The following is a 17190-nucleotide window of genomic DNA, read 5'->3' as shown; positions in this document are numbered from 1 at the left end:
CACAAATTACAATCAAGCACTCAAAACAATTTAGGAATTTTAAACACTAATTCTAATTCTTAATTCAAAGTAATGACATCCATAGAATACATTCTGGCATTGGCCCAATATGAAGTTTACTTAATATTGGTATTTTACATATGACTAACCATTCATCCTTCCTAAAATTCAATGGTAAAAGTGATTTGACTTTACAAGGTGAAGCCTTTTATGTAGTACCCCAGAGATAACTTTTTCAAATACAAAACATTTAGACCAGCAAGGAAATTATAAAAACATATGTAAAGTATACTGAAGGATGTGATTTAAAGGGTGTCTGTATACATAGATGCATTTCACCTTAAAAAGTACGCTTGCACATCAAAATGCTTTCACTGAATATAGATGCCATTACATTCTCTTACTTATATTACAAAGCAAACAGCAGGTTCATAAACGTTGTTCTATTATGTATCAACTGAAAAAAATGGATATTCCACAAAAAGGCTTTGGAGACACATGGGAGTGGAATGTGCCTACATTTAGAGCCAAGCTTTTACAGGACCACCTGTTTCCAGCCAGCTCCCATGGATCACTGAAAACAGCTGCTACCTTCAGAATGACAAGATGGTCTTGTTAATGATTTCACTGGACTCTCAAATCTTATCCTCCTTGATCACCAGTGGAGGCGCAAACCTGATGATGTCACCATGGGTTGGCTTGGCCAGAAGTCCATTATCTCGAGTCTTAGAAACACCTTCCAAGCGCTACGATCTTTGGTTTCTTTAATAACAATACTGTTTAACACTTCTTTTCCTCACTGGGCGTGGTGGCTCACGCCTGTAATCCCAGCATTTTGGGAGGCGTAGGTAGGGGGATCCATTGTTTTCTTAGTTGGAAATGATCCCGGCATTTAGTGAGTACCTATTACTTAATCTAACATAACATAACTTTAATATTTCATCTTCATATGGTAAGAGCAAGAGAAAAAAAGATTTCAAATTACATGAAAAGTTCACTTATAAACATGTATCTCACATTTACCTCATTTATTCATTTTAACAATTATACCTAGATTACTAATGAAAACTGACATATTGAACAAAGCCAGTCGGCCGGGGGTGGTGGCTCACGTCTGTAATCCCAGCACTTAGGGAGGCTGAGAAGGGCGGCTCACTTGAGGTCAGGAGTTCAAGACCAACCTGGCCAACACAGTGAAACCCCATCGCTACTAAAAATTATCCAGGCATGGGGCCGCATGCCTAGAGTCCCAGCTACTTGGGAGGCTGAGACAGGAAAATCTCTTGAACCTGGGAGGCAGAGGTTGCAGTGAGCTGAGATAGCACCACTACACTCCAGTCTGGGTGACAGAGGGAGACTCTGCTCTAAATAAATAAATAAATAAATAAATAAATAAATAAATAAATAAAGCTAGTCATCAGTTCGAGTTATTTTCCTGTTAAAACATTTTTATAGCCTGTAAATGTCAGGTGTTCACCTGAGCAAAAACCTTAAATATATGAGTATTTTGCCAATAACTCAGAAAATACAGAGGTTTTATTACACCCACAATATTAAATTAGTCTTACTTATCAAAGAATTGCACATAAAAGACCATTCGGTTTTTAGGTTAGGTTTATGTTTCATAACCTTAAAACATCTGACAGAGACAAATATAGAACCAGTAAAAGCAGCCAAAAATGTGTACTGACAATTTTGAAAACATTTATCATTTTATTTTACCAACAATTTTAAAACCAACTTATTTTTCAAAGACTTAATTAAGTTGCATGAACTAAATGCGTTTTAGTTAATTACTGTATATTTATACGAGCACCTATTTAAGCCAATCTGAATAGGATTCTTTAAATAATTGTTTGCCAACGATTCCAGATTTTACCATGTAGACACATTTAACATAACACATGTACATATGTATGAATATATCCAAACACAGATACGTACATAAACAAAGATAGCTTTCATTTTAGAATTTTGATTATGGGACAGTAAAACATACAAACTCACCAATTTATAAAAGACGTTGGATCTAATTTCTGACAAAATGGAAGAAGGCTAAACTTTAAGATTTTTCTCCTCAATAGGTAATCTTATGAAGGTGGTGACCCAAATTTTGGGTAAAGCAGTTTGAGTCAGTTACCAACATGCTGAATTAGACAAAGAATTGTTAACAGTAAAATGTGACTGAATTATGTGAGGAGGCCCAAAAGATAAGAGGTATTCTCATAAGCTTTGTATAGTGTTCTCTTGGTCTCAATTCCTCATCCTTGAAGAGAAGAGTTTTGTCTTTCCTTTTGGTATAGGAAGGAGATCTTTTACATGGGAATTTCATCTTTTGCTTTTAAGAAACACTACAAAGGTCAGTGATTTTATTTGTATCTGATGTTTTTCAACTGTCTTTATTTTAATAGTCAGTATGCCAGAGTAGCTGAGGCGTTTTGGAAAAAGAGTTTTGCTTAAAGAAGGATAAAGAGGAAGAGGTAAAGGAAGGAGAGGGGAAGGCTTTGGAGAAGAAAATCTCAGCTAGCTTTAGACAGTATTTTGCAGTGAGACAGTCTTTGAGTCTTGAATGTGTTCTGGAACCTCAAGATACCGAGACAGGAGTCCCATTTGGACTGTATTATTTTAGTTCACTTTGAGGAAAACAGACTGCGTGAATGATCCCCATAATGTTGGCACATATTACCAGCTGGCGTCCCAGAAAGAGGGAACTATGTTGGCATGCCTTTGAACTTTGAGAGCCTGTGTGTAAATAAATTAATCTAGGTGATTTGGTTTAATGCCTAATACACAAAAGCCAAATTAAACTCCAAGCATGCAAATGATTCTGAAAATAAAGTACAAACTTATCAGGAAGCATGAGAAGCCTTCTCTAACAGAAAAATCTCTGTAACCAGGCCTCATAACCAGGAGGGAGAAAATCCCTCTTAAACAGGCGGTCTCTGGCTGGGTATAGTGGCTCACGCCTGTAATCCCAGCACTTTGGGAGGCCGAGGTGGGCAGGTCACTTGAGCTCAGGAGTTCAAGACCAGCCCGCCTAACGGGGTGAAATCCCATGTCTACTAAAAAATACAAAAATTAGCCAGGCTAGTTGTGCACGCCTGTAATCCCAGTTACTCGGGAGGACGATGCACGAGAATCACTTGAGCCTGGGAGGTGAAAGTTGCAGTGAGCCCAGATCACACCACTGCACTGCAGCCTGGGCGACAGAGCAAAACACTGTCTCAAAAAAAAAAAAAAAAAAGAAAAGAGAAAAGAAAAGAGAAAAAAGACAAGACAAGAAAAGAAAGGAAAAGAAAAGAAAAGAGGAGGTTTCATAACCAGGAGAGAGAGAAAGACCCTTCCTAACAAATTCCCAAATAAAACTGAACTCAACCCCCCAGAAAATGGCAGTTTGATCCAAGAGAGACTCACCAGGGGGGGAAAGAGGCAACCAGAAAAGCAAAAGTTTAAGGGGGCCAAGTGTGCAGACCTCATGCCATAGCTCCAGAGGTCGTTGATGTCTCCAAGGCATGTCAGCTTTGGACCCCACTTCTGACACCACAAATATCAAAATCAAAGACTATGGAGATGAATCTCTTTTTTTTAACTACAATATTAAGGATGTTATATTATGTTTTTGTTTTTGTTTTCTGTTTTAAGACAGGGTCTCACTCTGTCGCGGATCACTCAAGTGATCCGCCAGCTTCAGCCTCCCAAAGGGCTGGGATTACAGGGTGAGCCATCACGCTAGCCATGAATCTCTAAACATTTTATTTGAGAATCATAGACACAAATTGGCTGGTCTTTGGTATGTCCAAAGAACAAAGAGAAAGTTGAGAGTTTTATTAGAAACAGAAATGTTACCTATATTTTTTAAAGCAAGTCCATTGGCACCAGAGAAGCTTTTGGGAGCTGTAAGCTCTGATTGGTGAGCGCGGACAATAGGTAAAATGAGCCTTAGAGTCATTGCAGGTTGTTTCAGCAGTTACTACATAAAAGTGGTTTTAGGGTGACAGCAGGCCATTTCAGCCACCAGCCTTGTGGAAAATTCAATTCTTGGAGCAGGTGCAATGTGCTCTGAGTGCTTTTTCCCCTGACCACCCAACTCTGACATAGTTGTGTATGCCAAGAATGACTCAATGTCTGGATTGTGGTGGAGCACGCCTGTAATCCCAGCACTTTGGGGGGCCAAGGCGGGCAGATGACTTGAGGTCAGCAGTTCCAGACGAGCCTGGTAAACATGGCAAAACCCTGTCTCTAGTAAAAATACAAAATTAGTGGGGTGTGGTGGCGCGTGACTGTAGTCCCAGCTACTCGGGAGGCTGAGGCAGGAGAATCGCTTCAACCCACGAACCTGAGGTTTCAGTGAGTCAAGATCACGCACTGCACTCCAGCCTGTGTGACACAGGGAGACTTCATCTAAAAAAAACCACACACACACAAAAAAACAAAACAAACAAACAAAACAAAAAAACCAAGCAAACAAAAAAACAACTAAGAACGGCTCACTTCATATAATCAACTTTTACAATGATTAAAGCAGAGTTCTGCTTAGCAATGCACAAAAATTCTCCGTTGTGATCCATTCATTATACTGCTGTTGACTTTATTGCTTATGCTTTCAGACAGACACTATCCTTTGACCAAACTTAAGTCGGGCTCCTCTGAGTCCTGTTTCTGACTAGGTCCCAACCTCAGGCTCCGTCCTTCATCCAGGGATTCTGCCCATTTAGCCTGTTTCAGTAAAAATTGTGTCAAGTCAGTTTAGCCAGAATCCCCCTGCCCCTGAGGTTTCCTCCAAGTAATTTCCCATCTTCTGACTCCCTGACCCTACTCCCTGACTAAAAATCCCCACTTGTCCTTGGTGGAGTTGAAGTTGATCCTAATATCACTCTCCCACTGCAAGACCCCATTGCAGTGGTCCCTGTACCTAGCACAGTAGTCTGAGTAAAATTGTCCTTATGATCTTTTTTTTTTTTCCATTTTCAGAGACAAAGTCTCACTCTGTCACTCAGGCTGGAGTGCAGTGACCCAATCCTAGCTCACTGCAGCCTCAAACTCCAGATCCCAAGCAATCTTCCTGCCCCAGCCTCCCGAGTAGCTGGGACTACAGGTGTGTACCACCATACCCAGGTTTTTTTTTTTTTTTTTTTTTTAATTATCTGCAGACCCAGGAACTTGATATGCCCATCTAATTTTTGTATTTTCTGTAGAGTTGGGGTTTCTCCATGTTGCCCAGACTGGTCTTGAGTTTCTGGGCTCAATGAATCCTCTTGCCTCGGGCTCCCAAAGTGCTGGGATTACAGGCATGAGCCACTGCAGCTGACCCTTCCTTACAGTCTTTAATAAGTGCAATACATACTTGTTTGCTTTAACATTTCCCTGTGTCTTCAATCTCCTGAAGTGTTATATGCCTGACATTGTCTTTACTTCACCCGATATAAAAATTCCTTTCTTTCGTCGGGCGCAGTGGCTTATGCATGTAATCCCAGCACTTTGGGAGGCCGAGGCGGGCAGATAACCTGAGGTCAGGAGTTCCAGACCATCCTGGCCAACAGAGCAAACCACCATCTCTACTAAAAGTACAAAAATTAGCTGGGTGTGGTGGTGTGCACCTGTAGCCCCAGCTACTCAGGAGGCTGAGGCAGGAGATTTGCTTGAACCCAGGAGGCAGAGGTTGCAGTGAGCCGAGATCACGCCACTGCACTCCTGCCTGGGTGACAATGTGAGACTCTGTCTCAAAAAAAAAATCATTTTTTTCAACATCTTGGAGTTATTACACCATTGTATCCTTGCCTCCAGTGTGGTGTTTGAGAGATCCGATGTCAGTTTAATTATTTTTCCTCTGTAAGTAACCTTTCTTTGTCTTTCACAATTTTACATTTCACTGTTCCTGTGTGTGTGTACTATAACATCTTTAATTCTTAAGTCATTTTTTTAAATCTGAGAAATTCTCATTGATTACTTATTTAAGTACACTCTCCTTTTTAATAACTATATTCTCTTCTTATAAGGCTACTATTAGATGTGTTTTGACATTTATTCTTCTATCCTCCCTATTAATTAACTTTTCTTTCTTTTAATTCTTCTCTATCCATTACTGATTACTTTTATGAATTCTTTAGATGCATTTCCTCAGCTCAGTAATTGCTTTTTCAACTATACCAGTTTTAACATCCAACCTATTCTGCTGAATTATTTATTTGAGCAGTTAATGTTTTCATATCCAATGTATGCAATAGGTTTCTTATTTATTTATTTATTTATTTATTTATTTAAGACAGAGTCTTCCTCTGTTGCCCAGTCTGGAGTGCAATGGCACAATCTTGGCTTATTGAACCTCTGTCTCCTGAGTCCAAGCAATTCTACTGCCTCAGCCTCTTGAGTAGCTGGAACCACAGGCATGTGATGCTGTGCCAGGCTAATTTTTTTATTTTTAGTAGAGACGGGGTTTCTCCTTGTTGGCCAGGCTGGTCTCGAACTCCTGACCTCAAGTGATCCACCTGCCTCAGCCTCTCAAAGTGCCGGGATTACAGGCGTGAGCCACTGTGCCTGGCCTTTTTAAAAAAAATTTATTTCTTTTTTAAGTTTTTTATTTTTTACAGAATTTCACTCTTGTTTTCCAGGCTGGAGTGCAATGCTGTGATCTCACCTCACTGCAACCTCCACCTCCCAGGTTCAAGTGATTCTCCTGCTCCAGCCTCCTGAGTAGCTCGGGTTAGAGGCGTGCACCACCACATTCTATCATTCATTAACATCTGTATTCATTCCTTGAACACCAAAAGAACTTCTCTTTTCTTTCCTGTCCCTACTCCCATCTTCCAAGTTTATAATACTGGGAATTTTAGTTCAAGACTGTGATTTTTTAAATTTACAATCTAAATTTATACTTTTCAATAAATTTTACTATTTTTCTCCTCACCATTGCTTACTGAAATCACCTCCTTCCTCCTAAATTTAGTTTTCCCTTCTCATAGAACTGTACACCAATGATTATTTCTGAAGGGTATATGCGTCATGAATTTTCTGGAATATTTTTCCCTCATTCTGAATTATCCTGGCTGTATATAGATATCTAGGCTCAACTTTTTTTGTTGCTTGTTCTTGTTTTGTTTTTTTGAGACAGTGCCTGGCTCTGTCACCCAGGCTAGAATGCAGTGGCACAATCTCGGCTCACTGCAATCTCCACCTCCTGGACTCAAGCAATTCTCCTGCCTCAGCCTCCCAAGTAGCTGGGACTACAGGCACGTGGCACCACACCTGGTTACTTGTATTTTTTGTAGAGATGAGTTTCTCCTTGTTGGCCAGGCTGGTTTCAAACTCCAGAGCTCGAGTGAGCATCCGTTCTTGGTGCCCAAAGTGCTGGGACTACATGCATGAGCCACTGTGCCTGGCCCAAAGTTATTTTAAATCAGCCCCTTGAAAAACTTCTCCATTGCATTCTCTCTTCTCTTTTTCTCTCTGGGACCTTTCTGGATTTTATCTTTATCCTAGAAATTTTACTCCAAGGGTGTGTGTGTGTGTGTGGGCTTGTGTGCCTGCAGGTGTGTGTGCACATGTGTGTTAATCAGGCTCAGAACCAAGTGGCTCTGTTCAGTTTGAAGATTCACGTCTTTGTTCAGTTGAGAAAATTCTAGGACATTATTTCTTCAATTAGTGCCTTCTCTCCAGTCTTTCTATTTTTTTTTTTTCATTTTTGAGACGGAGTTCTGCTCTGACACTGAGGTTGGAGTGCAGTGGCAGGACCTCAGCTCACTGCAATATCTGCTTCCTGGGCTCAAGTGATTCTCCTATCTCAGCCTCCCCAAGTAGCTGCGATTTCAGGCGCCCACCACCACACTGGGCTAATTTTTGTATTTTTAGTAGAGATGGGGTTTCACCATGTTGGACAGGCTGGTCTCGAACTCTTGACCTCAGGTAATCTGCCTGCCTTGGCCTCCCAAAGTGCTGAAATAACAGGCGTGAGCCACTGCGCCTGACCCAGTCTTTCTATTCTCTACCTCTGGATCTTCTATGGATGAACGTTGAGAGTTCTGGGATCTCTTCTCCATTTCCTTTATTATTTTCCTTTCATACTTTCTATTTCGTAATCCTTTTCTGCTATACGGTGAAGTAGTGCCATGCCAGAACACATTGTTTCATTGGGTTGTTCCAGTTTCTCTTATTGACATGGAAAAGCTTTGTTATGTTTTAGAGATGGTTACTGTTAATTTATTGGGGATCCTTCATTTTCCCCAAAATTTGCCTTTTTTTTTTTTTTTTTTTTTTTTTTTTTTTTTTTTTTTTTGAGACCGAGTCTCACTCTGTTGCCCAGGATGGAGTGCAGTGGTGCGATCTTGGCTCACTGCAAGCTCCACCTCCCAGGTTCACACCATTCTCCTGCCTCAGCCTCTCGAGTAGCTGGGACTACAGGTGCCCGCCACCACACTTGGCTAATGTTTTGTATTTTTAGTAGAGACGGGGTTTCACTGTGGTAGCCAGGATGGTCTTGATCTGCTGACCTCATGATCTGCCCGCCTTGGCCTCCCAAAGTACTGGGATTACAGGCATGAGTCACCGCGCCTGGCCTAAAATTTGCCTTTTTAAACAGTTTTTCTATGGTGTCTTTTGACTTAGATGATACTTTAATTTTTACATCTTTAAGTAAGTCAGATTCATTGTTCAAAGCCTTGGTGTAATGTCGGGAAGTGCCTATGCCAACTCAAAACGTCTTACACTGTAATATTTTCCTAAAATTTCATCTAGTTCTTTATGACTTCACGTTTTCACATTTAAGTCTCTGGATTTTTAGAATTTATTATTTTATGTGGTTGAAAGTAAGGATTTAATGTTTATTTTTCCAGATGGATAGACACTTGCCAACAATCCTTTTTTATACATCCCATCTTTTGCCCATTGTTTGGAAATGCATGCTGAAGTTTGTATATAAATTAGTCTGTTTCTTGAATTTCTATTTTGTTTCACTAATTAATCTGTTTCTATGTGTATTCATTATTTATTTATTTATTTATTTATTTATTTATTTATTTATTTTTTTATTATACTTTAAGTTCTAGGGTACATGTGCATAACATGCAGGTTTGTTACATATGTATACTTGTGCCATGTTGGTGTGCTGCACCCATCAACTCGTCAGCACCCATCAATTCGTCATTTATATCAGGTATAACTCCCAGTGCAATCCCTCCCCCTTCCCCCCTCCCCATGATAGGCCCCAATGTGTGATATTCCCCTTTCCAAGTCCAAGTGATGTCATTGTTCAGTTCCCACCTATGAGTGAGAACATGCGGTGTTTGGTTTTCTGTTCTTGTGATAGGTTGCTAAGAATGATGGCTTCCAGCTGCATCCATGTCCCTACAAAGGACGCAAACTCATCCTTTTTTTTTTTTTTTTTTTTTAATTGTACTTTAGGTTCTAGGGTACATGTGCACAACGTGCAGGTTTGTTACATATGTATATTTGTGCCATGTTGGTGTGCTGCACCCATCAACTAGTCAGCACCCATCAATTCGTCATTTATATCAGGTATAACTCCCAGTGCAATCCCTCCCCCCTCCCCCCTCCCCATGATAGGCCCCAATGTGTGATATTCCCCTTCCCGAGTCCAAGTGATGTCATTGTTCAGTTCCCACCTATGAGTGAGAACATGCGGTGTTTGGTTTTCTGTTCTTGTGATAGTTTGCTAAGAATGATGGCTTCCAGCTGCATCCATTTCCCTACAAAGGACGCAAACCGATCCTTTTTTATGGCTGCATAGTATTCCATGGTGCATATGTGCCACATTTTCTTAATCCAGTCTGTCACAGATGGACATTTGGGTTGATTCCAAGTCTTTGCTATTGTGAATAGTGCCGCAATAAACATACGTGTGCATGTGTCTTTGTAGTAGAATAATTTATAATCCTTTGGGTATATACCCAGTAGTGGGATGGCTGGGTCATATGGTACATCTAGTTCTAGATCCTTGAGGAATTGCCATACTGTTTTCCATAATGGTTGAACTAGTTTACAATCCCACCAACAGTGTCAAAGTGTTCCTATTTCTCCACATCCTCTCCAGCACCTGTTGTTTCCTGACTTTTTAATGATTGCCATTCTAACTGGTGTGAGATGGTATCTCATTGTGGTTTTGATTTGCATTTCTCTGATGGCCAGTGATGATGAGCATTTTTTCATGTGTCTGTTGGCTGTATGAATGTCTTCTTTTGAGAAATGTCTGTTCATATCCTTTCCCCACTTTTTGATGGGGTTGTTTTTTTCTTGTAAATTTGTTTGAGTTCTTTGTAGATTCTGGATATTAGCCCTTTGTCAGATGAGTAGATTGCAAAAATTTTCTCCCATTCTGTAGGTTGCCTGTTCACTCTGATGGTAGTCTCTTTTGCTGTGCAGAAGCTCTTTAGTTTAATTAGATCCCATTTGTCAATTTTGGCTTTTGCTGCCGTTGCTTTTGGTGTTTTAGACATGAAGTCCTTGCCCATGCCTATGTCCTGAATGGTACTACCTAGGTTTTCTTCTAGGGTTTTTATGGTATTAGGTCTAACATTTAAGTCTCTAATCCATCTTGAATTAATTTTCATATAAGGAGTAAGGAAAGGATCCAGTTTCAGCTTTCTACTTATGGCTAGCCAATTTTCCCAGCACCATTTATTAAATAGGGAATCCTTTCCCCATTTCTTGTTTCTCTCAGGTTTGTCAAAGATCAGATGGCTGTAGATATGTGGTATTATTTCTGAGGACTCTGTTCTGTTCCATTGGTCTATATCTCTGTTTTGGTACCAGTACCATGCTGTTTTGTTTACTGTAGCCTTGTAGTATAGTTTGAAGTCAGGTAGCGTGATGCCTCCAGCTCTGTTCTTATGACTTAGGATTGTCTTGGCAATGCGGGCTCTTTTTTGGTTCCATATGAACTTTAAAGCAGTTTTTCCAATTCTGTGAAGAAACTCATTGGTAGCTTGATGGGGATGGCATTGAATCTATAAATAACCTTGGGCAGTATGGCCATTTTCACAATATTGATTCTTCCTATCCATGAGCATGGTATGTTCTTCCATTTGTTAGTGTCCTCTTTTTTTTTCACTGAGCAGTGGTTTGTAGTTCTCCTTGAAGAGGTCCTTGACATCCCTTGTAAGTTGGATTCCTAGGTATTTTATTCTCTTTGAAGCAATTGTGAATGGAAGTTCATTCATGATTTGGCTCTCTGTTTGTCTGTTACTGGTGTATAAGAATGCTTGTGATTTTTGCACATTAATTTTGTATCCTGAGACTTTGCTGAAGTTGCTTATCAGCTTAAGGAGATTTTGGGCTGAGACAATGGGGTTTTCTAAATATACAATCATGTCATCTGCAAACAGGGACAATTTGACTTCTTCTTTTCCTAACTGGATACCCTTGATTTCTTTCTCTTGCCTGATTGCCCTAGCCAGAACTTCCAACACTATGTTGAATAGGAGTGGTGAGAGAGGGCATCCCTGTCTTGTGCCAGTTTTCAAAGGGAATTTTTCCAGTTTTTGCACATTCAGTATGATATTGGCTGTGGGTTTGTCATAAATAGCCCTTATTATTTTGAGGTACGTTCCATCAATACCGAATTTATTGAGCATTGTTAGCACGAAGGGCTGTTGAATTTTGTCAAAAGCCTTTTGTGCATCTATTGAGATAATCATGTGGTTCTTGACTTTGATTCTGTTTATATGCTGGATTATGTTTATTGATTTGTGAATGTTGAAGCAGCCTTGCATCCCAGGGATGAAGCCCACTTGATCATGGTGGATAAGCTTTTGGATGTGCTGCTGAATCCGGTTTGCCAGTATTTTATTGAGGATTTTTGCATCGATGTTCATCAGGGATATTGGTTTAAAATTCTCTTTTTTTGTTGTGTCTCTGCCAGGCTTTGGTATCAGGATGATGTTGGCCTCATAAAATGAGTTAGGGAGGATTCCCTCTTTTTCTATTGATTGGAATAGTTTCAGAAGGAATGGTACCAGCTCCTCCTTGTACCTCTGGTAGAATTCAGCTGTGAATCCATCTGGTCCTGGACTTTTTTTGGTGGGTAGGCTATTAATTGTTGCCTCAATTTCAGAGCCTGCTATTGGTCTATTCAGGGATTCAACTTCTTCCTGGTTTAGCCTTGGGAGAGTGTAGTAAGTGTCCAGGAAATTATCCATTTCTTCTAGATTTTCTAGTTGATTTGTGTAGAGGTGTTTATAGTATTCTCTGATGGTAGTTTGTATTTCTGTGGGGTCGGTGGTGATATCCCCTTTATCATTTTTTATTGCGTCTATTTGATTCTTCTCTCTTTTCTTCTTTATTAGTCTTGCTAGTGGTCTGTCAATTTTGTTGATTTTTTCAAAAAACCAACTCCTGGATTCATTGATTTTTTGGAGGGTTTTTTGTGTCTCTATCTCCTTCAGTTCTGCTCTGATCTTAGTTATTTCTTGCCTTCTGCTAGCTTTTGAATGTGTTTGCTCTTGCTTCTCCAGTTCTTTTAATTGTGATGTTAGAGTGTCAATTTTAGATCTTTCCAGCTTTCTCTTGTGGGCATTTAGTGCTATAAATTTCCCTCTACACACTGCTTTAAATGTGTCCCAGAGATTCTGATAAGTTGTATCTTTGTTCTCATTGGTTTCAAAGAACATCTTTATTTCTGCCTTCATTTCGTTATGTACCCAGTAGTCATTCAGGAGCAGGTTGTTCAGTTTCCATGTATTTGAGCGGTTTTGATTGAGTTTCTTAGTCCTGAGTTCTAGTTTGATTGCACTGTGGTCTGAGAGACAGTTTGTTATAATTTCTGTTCTTTTACATTTGCTGAGGAGTGCTTTACTTCCAATTATGTGGTCAATTTTGGAATAAGTGCGATGTGGTGCTGAGAAGAATGTATATTCTGTTGATTTGGGGTGGAGAGTTCCATAGATGTCTATTAGGTCCGCTTGTTGCAGAGATGAGTTCCATTCCTGGATATCCTTGTTAACTTTCTGTCTCGTTGATCTGTCTAATGTTGACAGTGGAGTGTTGAAGTCTCCCATTATTATTGTATGAGAGTCTAAGTCTCTTTGTAAGTCTCTAAGGATTTGCTTTATGAATTTGGGTGCTCCTGTATTGGGTGCATATATATTTAGGATAGTTAGCTCTTCCTGTTGAATTCATCCCTTTACCATTATGTAATGGCCTTCTTTGTCTCTTTTGATCTTTGATGGTTTAAAGTCTGTTTTATCAGAGACTAGGATTGCAACCCCTGCTTTTTTTTGTTCTCCATTTGCTTGGTAGATCTTCCTCCATCCCTTTATTTTGAGCCTATGTATGTCTCTGCATGTGAGATGGGTCTCCTGAATACAGCAGACTGATGGGTCTTGACTCTTTATCCAGTTTGCCAGTCTGTGTCTTTTAATTGGAGCATTTAGTCCATTAACATTTAAGGTTAATATTGTTATGTGTGAACTTGATCCTGCCATTATGATATTAACTGGTTATTTTGCTCGTTAGTTGATGCAGTTTCTTCCTAGCCTCGATGGTCTTTACATTTTGGCATGTTTTTGCAATGGCTGGTACCGGTTGTTCCTTTCCATGTTTAGGGCTTCCTTCAGGGTCTCTTGTAAGGCAGGCCTGGTGGTGACAAAATCTCTAAGCATTTGCTTATCTGTAAAGGATTTTATTTCTCCTTCACTTATGAAACTTAGTTTGGCTGGATATGAAATTCTGGGTTTAGAATTCTTTTCTTTAAGAACGTTGAATATTGGCCCCCACTCTCTTCTGGCTTGTAGAGTTTCTGCCGAGAGGTCTGCTGTTAGTCTGATGGGCTTCCCTTTGTGGGTAACCCGACCTTTCTCTCTGGCTGCCCTTAAGATTTTTTCCTTCATTTCAACTTTGGTGAATCTGGCAATTATGTGTCTTGGAGTTGCTCTTCTGGAGGAGTATCTTTGTGGTGTTCTCTGTATTTCCTGAATTTGAATGTTGGCCTGCCCTACTAGGTTGGGGAAGTTCTCCTGGATGATATCCTGAAGAGTGTTTTCCAACTTGGTTCCATTTTCCCCCTCACTTTCAGGCACCCCAATCAGACGTAGATTTGGTCTTTTTACATAATCCCATACTTCTTGCAGGCTTTGTTCATTTCTTTTTCTTCTTTTTTCTTTTGGTTTCTCTTCTCGCTTCATTTCATTCATTTGATCCTCAATCGCTGATACTCTTTCTTCCAGTTGATCGAGTCGGTTACTGAAGCTTGTGCATTTGTCACGTATTTCTCGTGTCATGGTTTTCATCTCTGTCATTTCATTTATGACCTTCTCTGCATTAATTATTCTAGCTATCAATTCTTCCACTCTTTTTTCAAGATTTTTAGTTTCTTTGTGCTGGGTACGTAATTCCTCCTTTAGCTCTGAGAAGTTTGATGGACTGAAGCCTTCTTCTCTCATCTCGTCAAAGTCATTCTCTGACCAACTTTGATCCGTTGCTGGCGATGAGCTGTGCTCCTTTGCAGAGGGAGATGCGCTCTTATTTTTTGAGTTTCCAGCTTTTCTGCCCTGCTTCTTCCCCATCTTTGTGGTTTTATCTGCCTCTGGTCTTTGATGATGGTGACGTACTGATGGGGTTTTGGTATAGGTGTTCTTCCTGTTTGATAGTTTTCCTTCTAATAGTCAGGACCCTCAGCTGTAGGTCTGTTGGAGATTGCTTGAGGTCCACTCCAGACCCTGTTTGCCTGGGTATCAGCACCAGAGGTTGCAGAAGATAGAATATTGCTGAACAGCGAGTGTACCTGTCTGATTCTTACTTTGGAAGCTTCCTCTCAGGGGTGTACTCCACCCTGTGAGGTGTGGGGTGTCAGACTGCCCCTAGTGGGGGATGTCTCCCAGTTAGGCTACCCAGGGGTCAGGGACCCACTTGAGCAGGCAGTCTGTCCGTTCTCAGATCTCAACCTCCGTGTTGGGAGATCCACTGCTCTCTTCAAAGCTGTCAGACAGAGTCGTTCGCATCTGCACAGGCCCCTGGTGCTTCCCCTGTTGTTATTTAGCTGTGCCCTGTCCCCAGAGGTGGAGTCTACAGAGACAGGCAGGTTTCCTTGAGCTGCTGTGAGCTCCACCCAGTTCGAGCTTCCCAGTGGCTTTGTTTACCTACTTAAGCCTCAGCAATGGCGGGCGCCCCTCCCCCAGCCTCGCTGCTGCCTTGTAGTTAGATTGCAGACTGCTGTGCTAGCAATGAGGGAGGCTCAGTGGCCATGGGACCCTCCCGGCCAGGTGTGGGTATAATCTCCTGGTGTGCCCGTTTGCTTAAAGCACAGTATTGGGGTGGGAATTACCCCATTTTCAAGGTGTTGTGTGTCTCAGTTCCCCTGGCTAGGAAAAGGGATTCCCTTCCCCCTTGCGCTTCCCAGGTGAGGCAATGCCTCGCCCTGCTTCAGCTCTCGCTGGTCGAGCTGCAGCAGCTGACCAGCACCGATTGTCTGGCACTCCCCAGTGAGATGACCCCAGTACCTCAGTTGAAAATGCAGAAATCACCTGTCTTCTGGGTCACTCGCGCTGGGAGTTGGAGACCGGAGCTGTTCCTATTCGGCCATCTTGCTCTGCCCTCCGTGTATTCATTTTTGATTGTTGCTGTAACAAATTGTCAATGGCTAAGACAACACTGGGCCTGGTGGCTCACGCCCATATTCCCAGCACTTTGGGAGGCTGAGATGGGCAGATCACTTGAGGTCAGGAGTTCGAGACCAGCCTGGCCAACATGGCAAAACCCTGTCTCTACTAAAAATACAAAAATTAGGCGGGTGTTGTGGCACGCGCCTGAAATCCCAGCTACTTGGGAAGCGGAGGTGGGAGAATCACTTAAACCCGGGAGGCAGAGGTTGCAGTGAGCCGGGATCACCCCACTGATCTCCAGCTTGGGTGACCCAAGTGGAGACTCCATCTCAAAAAATATTTATATAGCTAAGACAATTTTTGAAAAAGAAGAATAAGGTGGGAGGAATGGCTCTACCATATTTCAATACTTCTTATATAGCTACAGGAATCAAGGCTATATACTATTGGAAGAAGAATAGACACATAGATCACTGTAACAAAATAGAGATCCTAGAAGTAGCCCGACACTGATTTTTTACTAAGAGGCAAAAATAAGGAAGGATCATCTGCTTCACAAATGGTGCTGGAGCAGTTGGAGAGCCATAGGCAACAACAACAATAACAACAGAAAGTCCTAATGTTCATACCTTTATATAAAAAAGTAAGTCAAGTAGATCATAGATTTAAATCTAAAATATAAAACTAAAAAAGGCCGGGCACGGTGGCTTATGCCTGTAATCTCAGCACTTTGGCAGGCCGAGGTGGCCGGATCACGAGGTCAGGAGATTCAGACCATCCTGGTTGAAATGGTGAAACTCTGTCTCTACCAAAAATACAAACAAGTTAGCCCGGCGTAGTGGCAGGCGCCTGTAGTCCCAGCTACTTGGGAGGCTGAGGCAGGAGAATCGCGTGAACTCGGGAAGTGGAGCTTGCAGTGAGCTGAGATCCCACCAGTGCACTCCATCCTGGGCAACAGAGCAAGACTCCATCTCAATGAATAAATAAATCAATAAATAAATAACATAAAATAAAATAATAAACTTAAAAAAAAGCTTTTACAAGAAAATATAGGAGAAACGTCTGAGATCTAGGGCATAGTGAATGGTTCAAAAAGTATAATACATAAGGAAAAATGCAAATTAGATTTCATCCAATTTAAAACTTCTGCTCTGCAAGAAATCTTGTAAAAAGGATGAAAAAATAGGGTATGATCTGAGAGAAAAAGTTTGCAAACCACATATCCAATAAAGGACTCACATCCAGAATATGTAATGGATACGTATAGTACTCTCAAAACTTAACGGTAGGCTAGGCGTGGTGGCTCACACTTGTAATCCCAGCACTTTGAAAGGTCGAGGTGGACGGAGGGCAGATTCCTTGAGGACAGGAGTTCACGACCAGCCTGGGAAACATGGCAAAAACCCATCTCTACTAAAAATACAAAAATTAGACAGGCATGATGATGTATGCCTGTAATGCCAGCTACTCGGGAGGCTGAGGCACGAGAATCACTTTAACCTGGGAGGCGGAGGTTGGAGTGAGCCAAGATCGTGCCATTGCACTCCAGCCTGGGTAACAGAGCAAGACTCTGTCTCAAGAAAAAAAAATAATAAAAACCTCAATGGTAAAAAATACAAACAAATAATCCAATTAGAAAATCATG

At 41.1% G+C, this 17190-nt stretch overlaps 1 pseudogene; it reads right to left on the bottom strand.

The window, feature by feature from the left end:
• Positions 1–593: 593 nt before the first annotated feature.
• Positions 594–17190, bottom strand: part of LOC104681169 — a 22928-nt pseudogene continuing 6331 nt past the window's right edge.

The sequence above is a fragment of the Rhinopithecus roxellana genome, chromosome 7, assembly GCF_007565055.1.
Source record: "Rhinopithecus roxellana isolate Shanxi Qingling chromosome 7, ASM756505v1, whole genome shotgun sequence".
NCBI classification, from domain to species: domain Eukaryota; kingdom Metazoa; phylum Chordata; class Mammalia; order Primates; family Cercopithecidae; genus Rhinopithecus; species Rhinopithecus roxellana.
The sequence above is the reverse complement of the archived record's forward strand: the minus strand, read 5'-3'. Positions and strand labels throughout refer to the sequence as shown.